The sequence below is a fragment of the Thermobia domestica genome, chromosome 4, assembly GCF_964235325.1.
Source record: "Thermobia domestica chromosome 4, izTheDome1.hap1.1, whole genome shotgun sequence".
In the NCBI taxonomy this organism is placed as follows: Eukaryota; Metazoa; Arthropoda; class Insecta; order Zygentoma; family Lepismatidae; genus Thermobia; species Thermobia domestica.
The window spans coordinates 275782075-275799278 of NC_137457.1; the positions used below are offsets into that span (position 1 = coordinate 275782075).

The window sequence follows — 17204 nt, forward strand, 5'->3', positions numbered from 1 at the left end:
ATATTATATAATTGTGTTTGCAACTTCGAGTATATTTAAGAATTTTATTCTTTGTTTGTTGTATTTGATTTAAAATTTTGTTTGAATTTCAAAATAAAAATAACAAACTAAACATTAAGAAAATCATTATTCAAAACAAAAGACCTCGTGCTTCGAAACGTGGCTGTTCGCCTATCTCCGAAATCCGCAGTTGTGGAAAATCATTGTAACAGTATCTCACAAGGAAAGTGTTTGAGCTCGAACGAGTGAATATGCACAAAAAGGAAATCAGGTGTACGTTTATAAAAACTAACTCCGGGCCATTTTTGCGATCCTTTCAGTTTAACGTTCCATGATTATGCCCTTTAGCCGGGCGCAAAATTTCAAAGTCAGACGCACTCGCCAATCCAAAAATGATGGTTGCCAGTATATCTCGTGTACAAATTATGAGAGCCCCCCTTCCTCACGGTCTCTAGCTTGACAAAGAAAGAAATTACATCAGGTCACAAAATTTCAAAACCGGACAATTAGATTCAGGATTATCAATTTTGAATTGCATAATTCATACACGTACTGAACACTTGTCGCCAGCTCTAAATTTCTAGTCGCCAATGGCGACCTAGTGACCGGAAATTTTGCGTCCTACCTTTAGGGTAAAGAAGACATAATTTAGGCAAGGGAATGATGAAGGAAGAATTGGTGGAATAGCGTGGGAAGAAATCGGAAACCTATGATGCATTCGCGGACACGATGTTCTCTACCAGAAACTTAGTTGGCCGGGAGTCAAAACAGGGTCCCTATGCATCAGAGGAAAGCACTTTACCACTGGACCACCTTGTCTCGACTTGTGCACAGAGCGTCCTCTATGTTTCTTTCAAAAATAGGAGTGATAAGCACATTATCAACCTTCGTAGATAGTAGTACACTCTACCCCTTGGTAAAGCTAAGCTTAGGCGAAAAGTTTCCAAGCTGCACTATAAGGGCCAAGTTAATAACTTGTAGCACTCTACTGTATAAATCTGGACTCGCTCACCTCATTTTTTTTTCAGTTCTTGTGTTCTAAATGGGAACAAATAGCCAGACTACAAAGAATATAATTAGTGAGCACACTCGTATATTCCGTAGTCATTGAGACAAAACAGAAACGTAAAAGTATTTCGGCCAGTTGCACAATGTTCGCTTAACTCCTGGTTGAGGGAGGCTTAACTTATTCGGAGCGGCAGAATGAAGCCGTAGTCTGTTGCACAATCAGTTTTCAAGTCTGCCTTCGTTTAGCAGGAGTTTCTATTGATCTCGCAATATTTCAACGAAACTTTTGACATTTCGATGTCTTTTTTTCATCGTTTGTGTCCTATGATTGGTTCAGGGAATGGTCTCTGATTGGTGTTCGTATGCAGTAGAAATGAACTGTTAGCAAGAGATCTTGGATGAGTATGGATACTGAAAGTACGAAAAGAACTGCAAACTTTTCGCCGTCTGAAGTAGAACTGCTATCGGCCGGTTGCACAATGTTCGCTTAACTCCTGTTGTCTAATCGTATCTTTCTTTCTTATAAAACCATCAACAGTATAAGTAAAGCGGCATCTCTAATCCTACCCAGCATTCAAGCAGAATTTTCTAAACAACGAAGCATCGAATGCGCAAGAAAACCCCACTTAAGAAGTTGAGCGGTTGTTCATCTGCCGCCTAGATTTAAGCAGCTTTTTAGCTCTGCTTTGCTTAAAGCCGACATTGTGCAACGTAAAATTTACCGTAAGCTGAACTTAAGCTCTTAAGTGAACATTGTGCAACCGGTCGTATGTAACAAGACATTCACTTTAAAAATTTTTAACACAATAAGTTAATTTATTTGTACTACTATAAAGGATGTTGGTGAACTATACCGACGAACTATTAAATCTGAATTAGCAAATCAAAGTAAGAAAAGTGTTCATAATGGTCTGCGGAGAAAGGTGCATAGTGTCAAAGCTAGTGCTGTCCAAATGCATGAATAAACGGCATACAACCCGTTACTTCGAACACGAGAAATCGTTGAATGCCGTTCCTTATCAATTTAAAGGAAGTGACACATTCGCCATGCATAATATTTTTCTGTTTGTTCAATGTGTTCCCAAGTGATTCCCTATAGGGCTGAATACATAGATATTATCGCAACAAAATGCTCTAACTTAGATGTTGATCGAACGTTGACAAAATGTAAGACTGTGTGGCATTGAATATAGAAGGCCTCGGCATGAAGTAATCGGAAGTGATAGCGATCGCAAGTTGAACGGTTTATCGTGTTTGAAATATGTGGGCTTTGACGAAAATCAATGGAACTAGCGTTCTCTAATTGCTCTAAATTACAGTTGGATAATCTAATGTTATTCAGAAAATCATTCACAGAACACAGTAACATGATAACAAAATTAACCATATTAAACTAGGTATTATACTACAATCTGCAAGTCCCTCACAGGTAATAAAAGACAAAAAGAAAGTACATATTAAATTAAAAGTTAACATGCGATGTAACAGTAGCTTTGCTAATTCATTAAAATGTATTTTGTACACATTTTCTGCATTCGGTCTTACAAACTTAAATAAAAGAAAAGTTGCACAGAAAAGTCTATGTATAAAGTGAAATGTTACTTGCTTTCAAACTGCGTTGCAAATATACTGACAAACAATTCTTATTACTATATGTGGTTACAAAACAATTAGATTTAGAGGAATAAAGCATTTTGGCACTGTATTGCTTGCATAATATCTACAAAGTCATATTGCGTTAAGTGCCCTTAAGTGACTAAAATTGTAATTATGAAAGCAGATTTGCGTAGATCAATTAAATGCAACTGTTTTTGGCAATACGAAACGACAGGAGTGTTGTAAATATGAATACTGTTTGCCATGTTAGAAAATAGAAGCTCAACGTTAAATAATCATTTTAATAAATTCAGTAGGGCACCTGTAACGTTTCCACGTCGGACGGTAGGGTACTTGCGGTGTTTCCAAGCCGGAAAGACAACACATTGGCAGATGAACTCTAAACTATGCGTAAAAGTATGTATTTTTGTTTAAATATATGGATAAATATATTTAATGGTAATATTGGTCCAGAAAATGGAACGATATTTTTGTAAAATTTACGGAAATATCTTCTATGATTTAAAAGAAGAGTATCTAGATAATATAATCAAATATGTAGGGCTACAACCTGCGAGATATGTAATTAGGTAGATACATAGTGAAAATTGTATGTTACTACCTACTCAATACTGCATAACAAAGCCATGACAAACTGTAGGGGTATGTGAAGACAGGGTGCTAATTCAAGGACTAGCTCGGGAGAGTAATGCTCCAGGAAGTATGAACGAAATACATGGTTCTGATTGGTTGGGGTTATCAATTTCTTGCCACATAGCATTCATATACCAGAAATCAAACGCTTGTTGTTGTAATTAGCATGATGAAATTTGGCATGATTGTAGCCTTCCGGGACTAACTCCTAGGAAAATTGCCAAAAGTGAATATTTTTTAATTTTTAAGGGATCTAAAGGGGGGATGAAGAAATCCCCATGCTATTTAAATGGGCGTTTTCTTGGGAAACAAAATCTTATCTTTTAGATAGTTGAAAAAAGAAAAGAAACAAGAGAATTGTGGGTTGAAGGGGGTGCGAGGCCGTAGGCGAGCAAAGACAGTGTGTGGGGGCGAAGCCGCCGGATGAACAGATTCAAGAAATATGTAGAGCAAGTTCACGAAATTCACTGTTGATGCAACGGCCGGTAGATAAGAAATGCGAGGCCGTAGGCCGAGCAGACTCAGGGGAGAATGAGTCTAAAGGCAGTGCCCCCAGCTAGCCAAAGGCTAGTTATATAGTAATATAAAACTAGAAAATAAAATTAAAATATCTGTAGAGTGCACAAAATAATAACATTTCTCGTATTGCTTTGAAAAATGTGTATATTGGCAACCCTGTAGCTCATGAAACTTTACAAAGACACAGATAACTCTTTCTTTAGCTCTTACCTTTGAAATTCTTGACGTTTAAGTTATTACATAGGAAAGGATGGGCATTTTTTGTCAGATGAGATTTTAATGTTTCAGTAACATTTTGTAGATGTAAAAATACGTATAACATGAACATTCAAAATTAGGCAGCAACCACACAAGCTGATTGATGACCACTTTATCAGTATACATGTTGAGAGGTAATTTCAACTGGTCAGAGGTAATACTCTTCTGCCGCCAGTTCATTACGCCAGCTGATCACTGCATTCCAACAAAAGCCCGCTTGCCGCGCAGCTCACCCCTTTTTCCCTTTTAAGAATCAACTAGCTTCCGTAACAGCTGTGCTCATAACGCTGTGAGTAGAAGTTTGCAAGAAGTCGTCCCTGTGCAGTTAAGGTAGTCAAAATGAACTGCATAATTGAAAATCCCATCAACCGTGAGATAAGGAGATTTTTCGATTTGATTTCTAAACGCTCTAAAGGTTGAAAGCCACAAAAATTTACCGGCAACTGAAAACAGAGTATGGTGATAATGTAATGAACGAAAGAAACGTGAGAAAATGGTATGAAATGTTCAATAGTGGACAAACAAATGTGCATGAAATTCGATCTCGTCGCTCATCATCATCACAGAAGACCTAAACACTATAGTGAACAAGAGAAGTTTTTAAGACAGGCGCGTAACTCTCGATCAATTGTACATTGTATTTTCAGACATTTCTTGTTCTTTGCTGAGTGAAATTGTGTCTCAACATCTCGGCTACAACAAAATTTGTGCACGATGGGTTCCATGGCAACTGAGTGACAAACACAAAACTCAGAGAATGGGCACGGTATTGACATTCCTGACACGTTATCACACAGATAGAAACGTTTTTCTTGATTGGAGTGTGACTGGTGATGAGGCGGAGTGTCTCATCACTCCAGTGAGCAAGCGCCAATCACTTGCCTGGCATCATCCCCCATTACGCCCCCCCCCAAAAAAAAAGACTCTCTCAACACGATAGGTCATGGCAACCGTCTTTTGGGATCGTACAGATATTCTTTTGGTGAATTTCATGCAAAAAGCACTTCGATCAAGGCAAATTGTTATTATGAGACTCTAAGAGAACTATAGCAAGCCATCCAAAATAGGAGACGAGAAATGCTTTCGGGAGGAATTATGCTTCTTCACGACAATGCCCGACCTTGCACTGCTGCTGCAACTGAAGAATTGCATTCATTCATTCGGATTGGAAATTTTCGATCATCTACTCTATAATCTAGACCTTGCTACTAACAATTGCCACCTTTCCCCTAAGCTGAAAGAGTATCTAGGCGGTAAACGTTTTGGAAGTGCTGAAGAGTTGGAGAATGCACTGACCACCGGGCTTAATGAACTGGCGGCAGAAAAATATAACATGTCGTGAACAGTTACGACAAATGTTTAAATGAAAGAATTGATTATATAAAGAAGTGTGGAAAGCTTCAGGTATGTAAGAGATTTTTTCCCAATAAAAATTGTGTTTTTCATTTTGTATAACTACACCGTTTTTATTTTCTGTATGACCCTCGTAGTATAATCCCTGTGTAGGAAGGATTTATAGGAATTAATTTGACTAAAACAGAGACACAAGAGAATATTATATATTAAAAGGTGAACAGCGATGTAGGTACGCACAGAATATAAACAAAGTAAAACAATTCTCATGTATAGCACTATAGCTAGAGGTCTGCGTAGATGTGGATATTCGCATCAATGTAGCTTGTTATGGATATATATATATATATATATATATATATAGGGTGTTTCAAAACAACACCGACAACGTTTGGGAGGTGATTCCTGACACCATGATAAGGCAAAAAGTGCAGACCAACCTGGATGCAGAAATAAGTCCGAGTTATAAGTTGCCGAAAACATGAAAAAATGAACTTTACACGTCCATTCCTCCATACTATGGGACCTACTATAGTCGGGTCAAGATTTCACATAGGAACTGGTACGTGCCCTATGCAACAATTCTGCGGTACTTCTGCAACAATTTTTATAGAGGCACTTGGGAGTACTTCAATTTATATGCCCGTAGCCAAACTTCCTCCATAAAATTGTTGTGTGATTACCGCAGGATTTTGAAACATATACATATATCGGGTATTTTAAAAATGACGCCCACGGACAACAAAGTACTATTCTACAAGTCAAAGTAAAGCGAAAGTGCTATATAATGTTATGTAGCGGGATCTCCTTCAGCCGCTATGAAGAGCCGAAGATATTACTATTTGGTAACCTAGGAAGACATCAAAGAGGGGTCGACATCATACAACAAGATGAAACAATGTTTCCTGGATATACGATCATTGTTTATTTTTAACGAGGAAATACCTTGTTAAAGCTAACCACAAAACCACACTCGTTGGGCAGCATTCTACGACACGACTCAATAAAATGCTAGCATCCTCTGGATCTTCCAACTCGGCAGCAGCTTTCCATAATCGAACTGAGTTAGGAATGTGTTCCAACGCCTTTAAAACAAACATTTAAAAACTCAGTATGATTTTTTACATATATATATATATAAGGGCGGATCCAAGGGGGGCTAAGGGGCTATAGCCCCCTCCCCTTGACGATCAGGTTTACACTGGATAAAATGGGCTTCAATTCTGCTTTACACTGGATAAAACGGCAAATTATTGTTTAGCCACTTCCTTGATCATATCCTGGATCCGCCACTGTATATATACACCTGTTATCGTACAAGAGTTACATCGATCATGTTCATATATTACTACTACCAGAAAACTTACATTAGGAAATATACAATATGATTTAAATCCAAACTGATAATTTGAATATAGCACTGAAGAAGCTGATACTTACACTAGCAAAACGATAGTTCGATTTGATTTTCAAATTACAGTAGATACGATACAATTTTCATGCTCTTTCAATGATAAAATTCCGGTACTTTCAAAACTTTATCAGGAATTAATTTCTATGTGCACATTCACAAATAAACACTGAACAGTGCAACACATATATTACAGACACGCCCGTACGTAAAGAAAAAATCCAAACAGGTAACTGCTTTATAAACGTTTCTATTCTTCACACTAGTGAAGGTTGATATACAGTAATGTATTGTTGAAAAAATGTTTAGGTAAAAAGATAAAATCAACAACAAAAGCCTCGCCACTTATTCAGTGACCCACGAGTAATTTTTTCGAATCAAATTATCAATAAAGATCAGGAGTCCTAAGGTATCAACAGATTACAATTTCAGTATCACTGTGCTAGACAATCAAATTATCCTTGTTTTCTTACCTTCCTATAAACTCGTCTTTTGGCTTTGACTTCAGTCTCCAAATCAGCAGCTTTATTCCAAATACGAACTGACATCGGGATGTGGCGAACTGCCTGTGCTATAACGGCTGGAGCAGTATCTGGTGGCTGTAAACGAACCGCTTCCAACCCAAGGTCTTCAGATTTTGGATTCACCTGAAAAGAATATTTTATATTACTAACATGGCAAATAGGGTCTAGGTCAAAACCCCCACAGCCAAAACCCCCACACTCAAGAAATGTCAAAACGTCCACACGATCGGTCATAACTCCCACACAAATGGACAAATCCCCCAAACGCACGAACGGTCAAAACCCCCACAGCCAAAACCCCCACATTCAAGAAATGTCAAAACGCCCACACGATCGGTCATAACCCTCACACAAATGGACAAATCCCCCAAACGCACGAACGGTCAAAACCCCCACAGCCAAAACCCCCACACTCAAGAAATGTCAAAACGCCCACACGATCGGTCATAACCCCCACACAAATGGACAAATCCCCCAAACGCACGAACGGTCAAAACTCCCACAGCAAAAACCCCCACACTCAAGAAATGTCAAAACGCCCACACGATCGGTCAAAACTCCCACACAAATGGACAAAACTCCCACACATAGCAACGGTTACAATCTCTACATACATGGACAAAACTCCCACACAAATCGACAAATCCCTCACACAATCGGACAAATCCCCCACACTCTGAAAATACCGTGATTGCACGTCTTTGTTGCGGCTCTTTACGACGCCCACTTTAGTGTTTCTGTCATTACAAAACAGTGCAAGAAGAATAGTTGCAACATCGGTTTAAATGGAATAAAAAATGTTATTATAAAGTACAAGGGCAAGACATACAATCAGGATCATTTCAGAGTGTGGGAGATTTGACCGATTGTGTGGAAGTTTTGTCCATTTGTGCGGGGGTTTTGTCCATTTATGTGGGAGTTATGACCGTTGGAGGTTATGACCGATTACCAGTGTGGGGGTTTTGGCTGTGGGGGTTATGACCGTTCGTGTATTTGAGAGATTTGTCCATTTGTGTGGGGGTTATGACCGATCGTGTGGGCGTTTTGACATTTCTTGAGTGTGGGGGTTTGGGCTGTGGGGGTTATGACCGTTCGTGTGTTTGGGAGATTTGTCCATTTGTGTGGGGGTTATGACCGTTTGTGTGGGCGTTTTGACTTTTCTTGAGTGTGGGCGTTTTGGCTGTGGGGGTTTTGACCGGTTCCCGGCAAATATAGTAAAAGAAAGGAGCACATTATATATAGAGAATGTATATGTCGCTTTTCTATTGTTCGTCAGCTCATTGATGGAGCCAGAAAAGGCAAATCAAAGTCGACTTTCTATTTTGCACAGATTTTATGAGTTTATATTCACAATTTCCTGTTTTAGTACGTAGACAATTGAATTAACATTATAAAGAAAATTGCATCTGTCTTTTTTTTTAACAAAAAAAGAAAAAACAGGAACAATGTACATCAACTTTCAAACGACTGTCACGTTTGAAATCTGTTTTTTCAAGAAGCTATGTTCAACATATATGATATCAGTTTAGAAGGGGATAGAAGTCATTGATAAAGATGTCAGTTAAACAGTTTGAAAAGATTTTTAATTCCCCGAATACCAGATACCTAGGTATAAAATATGCTACTTTTCTTTATCTATTGCTATATAGGGTAATACATTAATGCACCATCCAACTGAAGCAAGTGATAGTAGGCATCAAATTAAGCAAACAAATGTCTAGTGAACATAAGTCGAAAGCGGCACTGTTTTATTGTGTGAACCATTTTAGAAAGAATCAAGGCTAATATAACGAAATGAAATTAAATCTTCCAGTTTAACGTCTCACGATTACGTCCGTTAGGCTAAGGGAGATGGATGATTACGACAAGTTAATTATGATGGAAAAATTGGTGGAAGAGAATACCCCGGACTATCCCGAGAAAATCCACGAAAACGATGCTGTCCACAACAAACTTACTTAGCCGGGATCGAATCAGAGATCCTATTTAGTAAAGGTAAGCGCTCTACCATTAAGCCATCGTGCCCTTCTTGCGCTGATATAATGCTAAACATCTCAAGAAAGATGAAATATATCACTGTCGGGTCTCCATATATCTCTATTGCGCGGTGACAGCCCCTACATCTGTCTGATCAGTACAACATATATCGTATTATATCACTTTGTTCTATGAAATACTGTATCAATAAAAGAATACATATATAAGAACAGCTGATATAGTGTCGTATACCAAATGACGTAACAGTATTAAAATGTAGCATAAAGTAACGTATCATGTTTTTCCATTGCATGAGAACAAACATTATATACCATATCACTAGTGCCTTCTGTGCATGGAGTCCAATATATTGCATATCACGCTGCTTCTCAACATTGGTTGCAAAAATTAGTTTTCAGTGAAATATTGTTATTTGAGTTCCCGGATAATAAATTAACCATAACAGCCAGAAAAGTAACAGTAATAATTCTTTTGCAATAATGGGTTAATAAACCATATTTTAAGTTGATTGACGAGACAATCTACTGATGGTGTCAATCATGAGAAGCACTTCATGAGAACTGTGAACAACTAAAGGAATGCTACTGTAAATAGTCTTTAACAATTTGCTTATTTGTTTTCTTTCTTATGTAGTATTTTACAACTTTACCAGTGCTGCACTTTTCACTCTTTTCACTGTACCTTCTATTTATTTAATTATTTTCTGTTAAGTAGCAACCTGAAATGCCAGGATTCAAATCTGTTCAAACACATGGAATGATGTGTCTATACATGAATTTTTTATTTGAGTCTACAGTATACATGAAGATTAAATTTCCTAACATCCCGGATGAAGTAAGCCCCCGGATGAACAGATTCAGGAAATATGTAGAGCAAGTTCACGAAATTCACTGTTGATGCAACGGCTGATAGATAAGAAATGCGAGGCCGTAGGCCGAGCAGACTCCGAGGAGAAGGAGTCTGAAGGCAAAGCCCCCAGCTAGCCAAAGGCCAGTTATATAGTAATATAAAAGTAGAAAATAAAATTAAAATATCTGTAGAGTGCACAAAAGAATAACATTTCTCCTATTGCTTTGAAAAATTTGTATATTGGCAACCCTGTAGCTCATGAAACTTTACAAGGACACAGATAACTCTTTTTTTTTTTAGCTCTTACCTTAGAAATTCTCGACGTTTAAGTTATTACATAGGAAAGGATGGGCATTTTTTTGTCAGATGAGATTTTAATGTTTCAGAAGCATTTTGTAGATGTAAAAATACGTATTACATGAACATTCAAAATTAGGCAGCAACCACACAAGCTGATTGATGACCACTTTATCAGTATACATGTTGAGAGGTAATTTCAATTTTAGTAAGAGATTTGTTACAATGATCAAAATTGCAATCTTAAATTGAACAAGACTACGTTTTCAAGTAAAAGTATGTGAGCAACGTCAATATAACAGGATTAATAGGAATCAAGAGATTGCATTATCTTGAATTGGTGTGAAAAGATAGAACGTTGGATTGTGTTGTAAATTACCTAAAGTGAGTTCTTATTATCATATATGTAGGAAATCAAGATACTAACAATGAATACATTACAAATATTGGAATGATTTTTAATGCTGTACAATCTAGTCTTGAAAATTTGCATGTATTATTGAATACACCGCAAAATATGTAAAGAAAGTTAAGAAATGAATAGTTGAAAAATAAAATTCAATGTATAATTACATACATGTAGCCTTTAGGTAACTCTGAAACACGTACCTCAGTACAAAAACCATCAAAAACGTCATCATCATCCTTCGGGGAATTATCAAATTGTTCTTCTCGTAATAAAGTTCAACTACTTTATTAACACTAGTGCTTAGACTATTAATATCTTGTTTCAGGTTCCTACTTCAAAATTCCAAACAAATATAATTCCTGAAATTAAAAGTTGTTTTTAATATTACTTATTAGAGAAATCGCAAGAGGGACATCCCATGTCAAATCAACAAGTCATCAGATTTGACCATCTCAGATTTTTGTAAAAATTGGTGTACAGCTTTATTACAGTGGGAGATGAAAAAATCCCAAATATTACCTCTCCCCCCTAAAAGTGTCTCCATACAGGGTGTCTCCATGACTTTTTTCAGTTTCAGTAATTATTAAAAATTGTAATAAAATGGTTAATATCTGCACTAGAGACGTGGAACATACACCATTGAAAAGCTTAAAGATTGGTCTACAAGTTGTACTATATTGAAAAACCTGTAAAATAAAAAATAACACTTCAAAAGTTCAAATTAAGATTCGAATTTTGAATTTCACATAGAAGTGTCCCTCTGAATTTGTTCAAAATTGTTCAAATTGTAGTCTCATATGTATACTAATAAAACACCACAAAGTTGTATTTTTGGCACTCAATGGGATCCGATTCAAAATTCAACATAAACCAAGCATTGCACGATATTGACCATGTGAATATCTGGGTTCAGATCGATTACCATTTGCCTGGAGTTATTTACCTGCAGCATCAAAGGAATTTATATTCAATTTCATTTGTTTCTTGATGTACTCATTTGAATTTACACAACTATCCATCTTTCGAGTTATTTTGAGAGGTATTACGTTTCCGAACAGTACTCAATACAAGTCATTATTCTTGTTAGTCAGTATGGATGTTTCTAAATTTATATTGGCTTCATTGATACATGTTATTTTCATTCTTTCTTTTAGAATTGCTGTCACAGATATGTGGAAGTGGATAATTGAAATATGAAAAATAATTTATCCATTATAGACTAATTGTTTGTGCTGAAAGTGTGTGAAGTGATTGTGAGCAGTGGCACTGTGTTTCATAAGACATTTGATACAAATATTGTGAAAGGGAGGAAAATATATCCCTCCCTTTCATAATATGTTCTGTAATAACAATCTGAACCGATGTATTCACATGGTCAATGTTTTGCAATGCTTGGTTATGTTGAATTTTGAATCGGATCCCATTGAGTGCCCAAAATGCAACTTTGTGGTGTTTTAGTACACATAGGAGACTACAATCTGGACAATTTTGAACAAATTCAGAGGGATATTTCTACGCAAAATTCATTAATTTGAATTTTTGAGGTGTTATTTTTTTTTATTTTACAGGTATTTTCAATATAGTACAACTTGTAGACCAATCTATAAGCTTTCCAAAGGTGTTTGTTTCACGTCTCTAGTGCACATATTAACCATTTTATGACAATTTTTAATAATCACTGTAACTGAAAAAATGCCGTTTTTTGACATTTTTGAACACTCTGTATGGAGACACTTTCAGGAGGAGAGAGGTAATATTTGGGATTTTTTCATCTCCCACTGCAATAAAGCTGTGCACCAATTTTTACAAAAATCTAAGATCGTCAGGTCAGATTTTGCCATTTCATTGGTTGATTTCATGGAACGTCCCAAGAACATTGTATAAAATAATAATAAAGTATTTACTAGTTTACTAACTCTATATTACTTGAACTGATAGAGATTGAAAATAAAAAAGCAGAAACGTATTATCTTATACGAGTAAACGGATAACATGAAATTCATTAAAACAATACGAGGTCTCTCCAGAAAGAAAAATAACTACTTGAGTAAAAGAGTAGCTTATGGTTCTTGATGTTGATTCAGGTTTATCTGCTGAAAAATAGTTTCCCCTATTATTAGTACGTCGTTCCCAGCATGTTTCGGACACACTTTTCGAAATGTCATGTATGTGTAGTAGCATATAGCTCTGTTATCTCTCCTGTGGATTAGAAACGAGAGCTTTCCCAGGTGAATTTCAACTTGGAGAATAGAAAGAAGAGTGCAGATGCCCAATCAAGCGAATATGATCACTGAGATACAACAATCGTGTAATTTTTCAGCGACAATTATTTAATTAGGGGCGCCACATAGGTAAAACATCCTCTTGGAGCAGAACCTACGTTCCCTTCCAACCTTCCAAACTCTTCTTTCTTATATCCTACCCAAAAGCCTTATCACTTTGAATTATTACTCTTTTTTAAATGTTTTATCACGTGGAATGTAATTACAATTAACAACTCAACAAAACTATGAAGAAATAAACCTCAACTTTTGAACACACTTTGGCGTTCAATTTTAGGACTAAGAAGATTTTCCTACCGACTAGAATGCTGTATACTTGTCTCAAAACAACAGTCGTAAAGCGAAGTCTTGTCACCTGTTGTTATGTTTTTCCAAAAGCCTATGTCTTTGTTTTCATTCTTTAGAAGAGTTTCGCAGAGTTCCACACTCGTTTATTTTGTTTATGTGATAACAAATGTGGAACGTATTTTGGAACTAAAGGATACAATTTTAACTAACACCACATGAAAAGCCGATTATAGATTTCTACTTCACGAGCAGTCAAACGACGATACATCCGTACAGCATCGTGCACTTCTTTTATGTTGAACATTATCATATTATGCTGATAGGTGTCCAGGTTTTTCCTTATTTTCGATTAAAGTTGTTTCTGCTTTGAAACGCTGAAACCACTAACATTACTGAATCCTAATTATAGATTCCTCATCGTAACTTCCTGCAGGACTTCGAAAGTTTCTGTAAAGGTCTTTCTGAAATTTAAACAAAATTTGATACACACAATATTCTTCAAAAAACATCTTCGTTTTCGTAATACCAACATATCGTCACAGGTTTGGAACACACGTTTACTTCAATATTCGCTGTTTGTGAAGGTTACAAGGTGGGATAAAGTTACCTTTAGAATGTTCGGAAAGAGCCCCGCAAAACGTCGATGGCAAGCAGTAACCCATTAACTGTATCTGTGACGTATTTTATGAACGATCACTTTCTTTCTGGACAGACCTCCTATTCGAAATGGGTACTCAGGACCCAGACATTTATGATTAAATATGTATGTAGTTAAACAACCGCAGTGGTACACACACAGTACGTTTCTTAAGCACGTACTTAAAGACCATGCAATTGTTCTACTTTTCTATACTTGTGAATGCTAGTAAGATATAAAGAGAGATAAATATTTAAGGCATTTGGAGTAGAATGAAATCACCAAGTAAAATAAGAAACTTAGTATGAATTAGATATATTATGCTGTACAGTATGAGAAGTTTAGTGATAAATGTCCTACACAAGCACCTACGTCTTAATATTAAATTAAGAATATACCACGAGAAATCAACTTGCAAGCCAATGTATGATTCTTTCAAATATCTTCTAATCTAGGGACAAAAGCAACGTAGGGCATTTCTAAATAGCAAGTTATCAGTTCAGTGTTTAATTTCCCATTGTGAGTTAATTCTATTATCATTAATTACCAATATATTTTAGCCCAACACTTTATGGTAATAGACGTTAAAATTTGTCATATACACTAATATTTCGCACATCACTCTGAAGCTTTCGAATGCTGAAATGTTTAAACCTAATGTACACTGCGATGTTGAATAGAAGGAAGATTAACAGAAGTCCCGTATACTATATGTAAAGAAGTGAGTTGTGTTGTCTGAATCGTAAGAGAAATCTAAATTTCATAATCTGATTTACTTCAAGTTTCACATAAGTATGGAATTACATCCAGCCACATATAGCTCATGGGTAACTTTACTAAATGTGAAACTTTCATTTTTAAATTAGAATCATGACATGCTTCAGTAAAAACAAACAATTATGATATACGATTAAAATTATTATAAGAGTTTTCAATAAATATTGAGAAGGTACCAACTCCCAAGTATACATTTATCTATTGGATTACTGAAAATGTATTACTTATGTCTTTGGTAACTTTTTGATGCGACATTTATTTACTAGGATCAAGTTCCTGGTGCTTGACGGCGCTCCTTTGCTCCGTTTACCAGATTCAATTAGTAATTACGTACATAAAGTTGCGAAATTGTGGCGCCTGATGGTACCATAGCCCATCATTATACTTTATTTTCTATTTTAAATTAAAAGTTATCAAATTCAAACGTTGAAAGCTAGACGAAAATGGGCTGGAAAATATGACACCGAGATAATAACCTAGACGCACTGAAATATATTAGTTCAGCAGAGGTTGGAGGAATTATATGCGACAATTCTTACCCAACACATAACGTTTACATTGCGGCTTCCACCCAGTGACAAGAGGACAACGGGGAACCTACTTCAAAAAGAAAAGTAGAGAACACTGCCATAGAAAGCCAACTTTTACAGTACTGAGAGCTAATGTGTTGACCACACAGCGTTTGTAAGAGAAGGACGAACCAACCAAACGTATTCCTAAAGATATTATATGAATTCAAAAATGTTGTTACTAAATCAGACAAGGGCAAAAAAGACAGTAACATCTCTTTGAATAATCATACTCGGTAAACTGAAAATGAATATGTTTATTGAAACGTTGTTTGGAAAACTCATCTGTGATGTTCTCAAGCTTCTTTTCCCAGATGTTACATTGTGACATTATAAATTACGTCATGTGTTCAGGGTAAACTTTAACTTATTCTTATGGCTGAGGTAACGCGTGTGTTCAATATGAGAAAATTTTGTACGTTGATACTGTAATATGAAGAAATGGCCATATACTTGGATTAGATTTTTTAAACTCCGGTGTACAAGAAGAAAGCAAGAAATATCAGCATTGCTACTCGTAACCAATACTAAATAATGCACCAATTAAGCCGTTAAAATTGTTCTCATATTTTTCGTAAGCTAAAATGCTAAAAATATATATAACGCAATTTTCTACACGTTTCCCTTCTTGGGTATAAAACACTCTTAATCGATATTCCAGTTGCACTTCTCTTTGATTAGCATATATAAATTCCTTAAGAAATTTCCATCTTTTATTTTATCTCAAGCATTTTATGAAGCCCAAGCAAAACATTCCACTTCACAAATCAATATATTCTAAATCAATTCGATTCGATTGTCTTAACTAAACTAATGGCTTATATTATGTAATTTGCTTTTGTAAAGCAAACCTTCAACCTTAATTTGCGTGTTTTGCAAGTCACACATGTACTAAATTTTAGATTTTTAAAACCTTACTGTCACTGCAATAGTTTATTATTTTACTGCTGTACGCAAAATATTGCATAATTTGCACTAATTTTCTTGTCGAGTTGAAAATTTTAACAGCTTTCAATAAAATCTACGTCTCATTAAGTTTTATCCAGATGTATTAAGGATCGAAATGTCTAAGAACAGTTGTCAGATAATTATATCTTTCATTCGTCCTATTTTAATCTAAATTAGCTTTATAAGATTAAATACTACGCGATAACTATGCTGTCAAATCGATCTCAGACAATGGTTCCGTAAAGATCAATGAAACATTTTATACTAAATATTGTCGTTTATTTTCCTTTGATAGAAGTAACATTTTGGCATTATCTTTTATTTAACAGGTAAAACTTTACGCCATCCTGAATACTGCACGGGTAACGACAAAGATGTAAATACTTCTCCTGAGAAGTCACACTCCGAAGATTTGAAAGGTCAGGTAAACTTTTCAATTTAACAAGGTCAATGAAAATCCTTAAGAAGTGGCATTTCTAAAAGATAGCGAAGGAAAAACGCAACCGAGGACAAGAATACTTAACAGCGATAGGTAGCGTGCGTAGTGCTCGGAAAGTTAAGTCAGTCTCATGTAAGTGTATATACCGTTGGTCTCTTATAATTGAAGAGAAGAGTATCCTTGTCCATAACGCATATTGGAGTGTGGGTGATCCTAAGAGACAAATAACCTACCTTTTTAGTCATATGCAATGAGTTGGTAAGGAAAAGAGACAAAAGAAAATATGGCAGTATTCTGTGCATTATTTTCTTAGTATTGACGGAGTGAGGGTGCGAGTCTGCAAACAAATCTTACGTACGTACGTTGTCAGTGCAAAGGCTTGCCGTGT

At 36.0% G+C, this 17204-nt stretch overlaps 1 long non-coding RNA gene across 4 annotated transcripts in view; it reads right to left on the bottom strand.

Moving 5' to 3' along the window:
• The window catches only part of LOC145683521 (uncharacterized), a 115568-nt gene extending 104332 nt beyond the window's left edge, over positions 1-11236 (bottom strand). For all 4 annotated transcript variants that reach the window (XR_014131133.1, XR_014131132.1, XR_014131134.1 and 1 more), the window contains exons 1-2: positions 11077-11236; positions 7273-7446 (exon numbers count right to left, since the gene is read on the bottom strand). This is a non-coding gene — a long non-coding RNA (uncharacterized LOC145683521). The remainder of the gene's footprint in view (positions 1-7272; positions 7447-11076) is intronic.
• Between the last annotated feature and the right edge of the window lie 5968 nt (positions 11237-17204).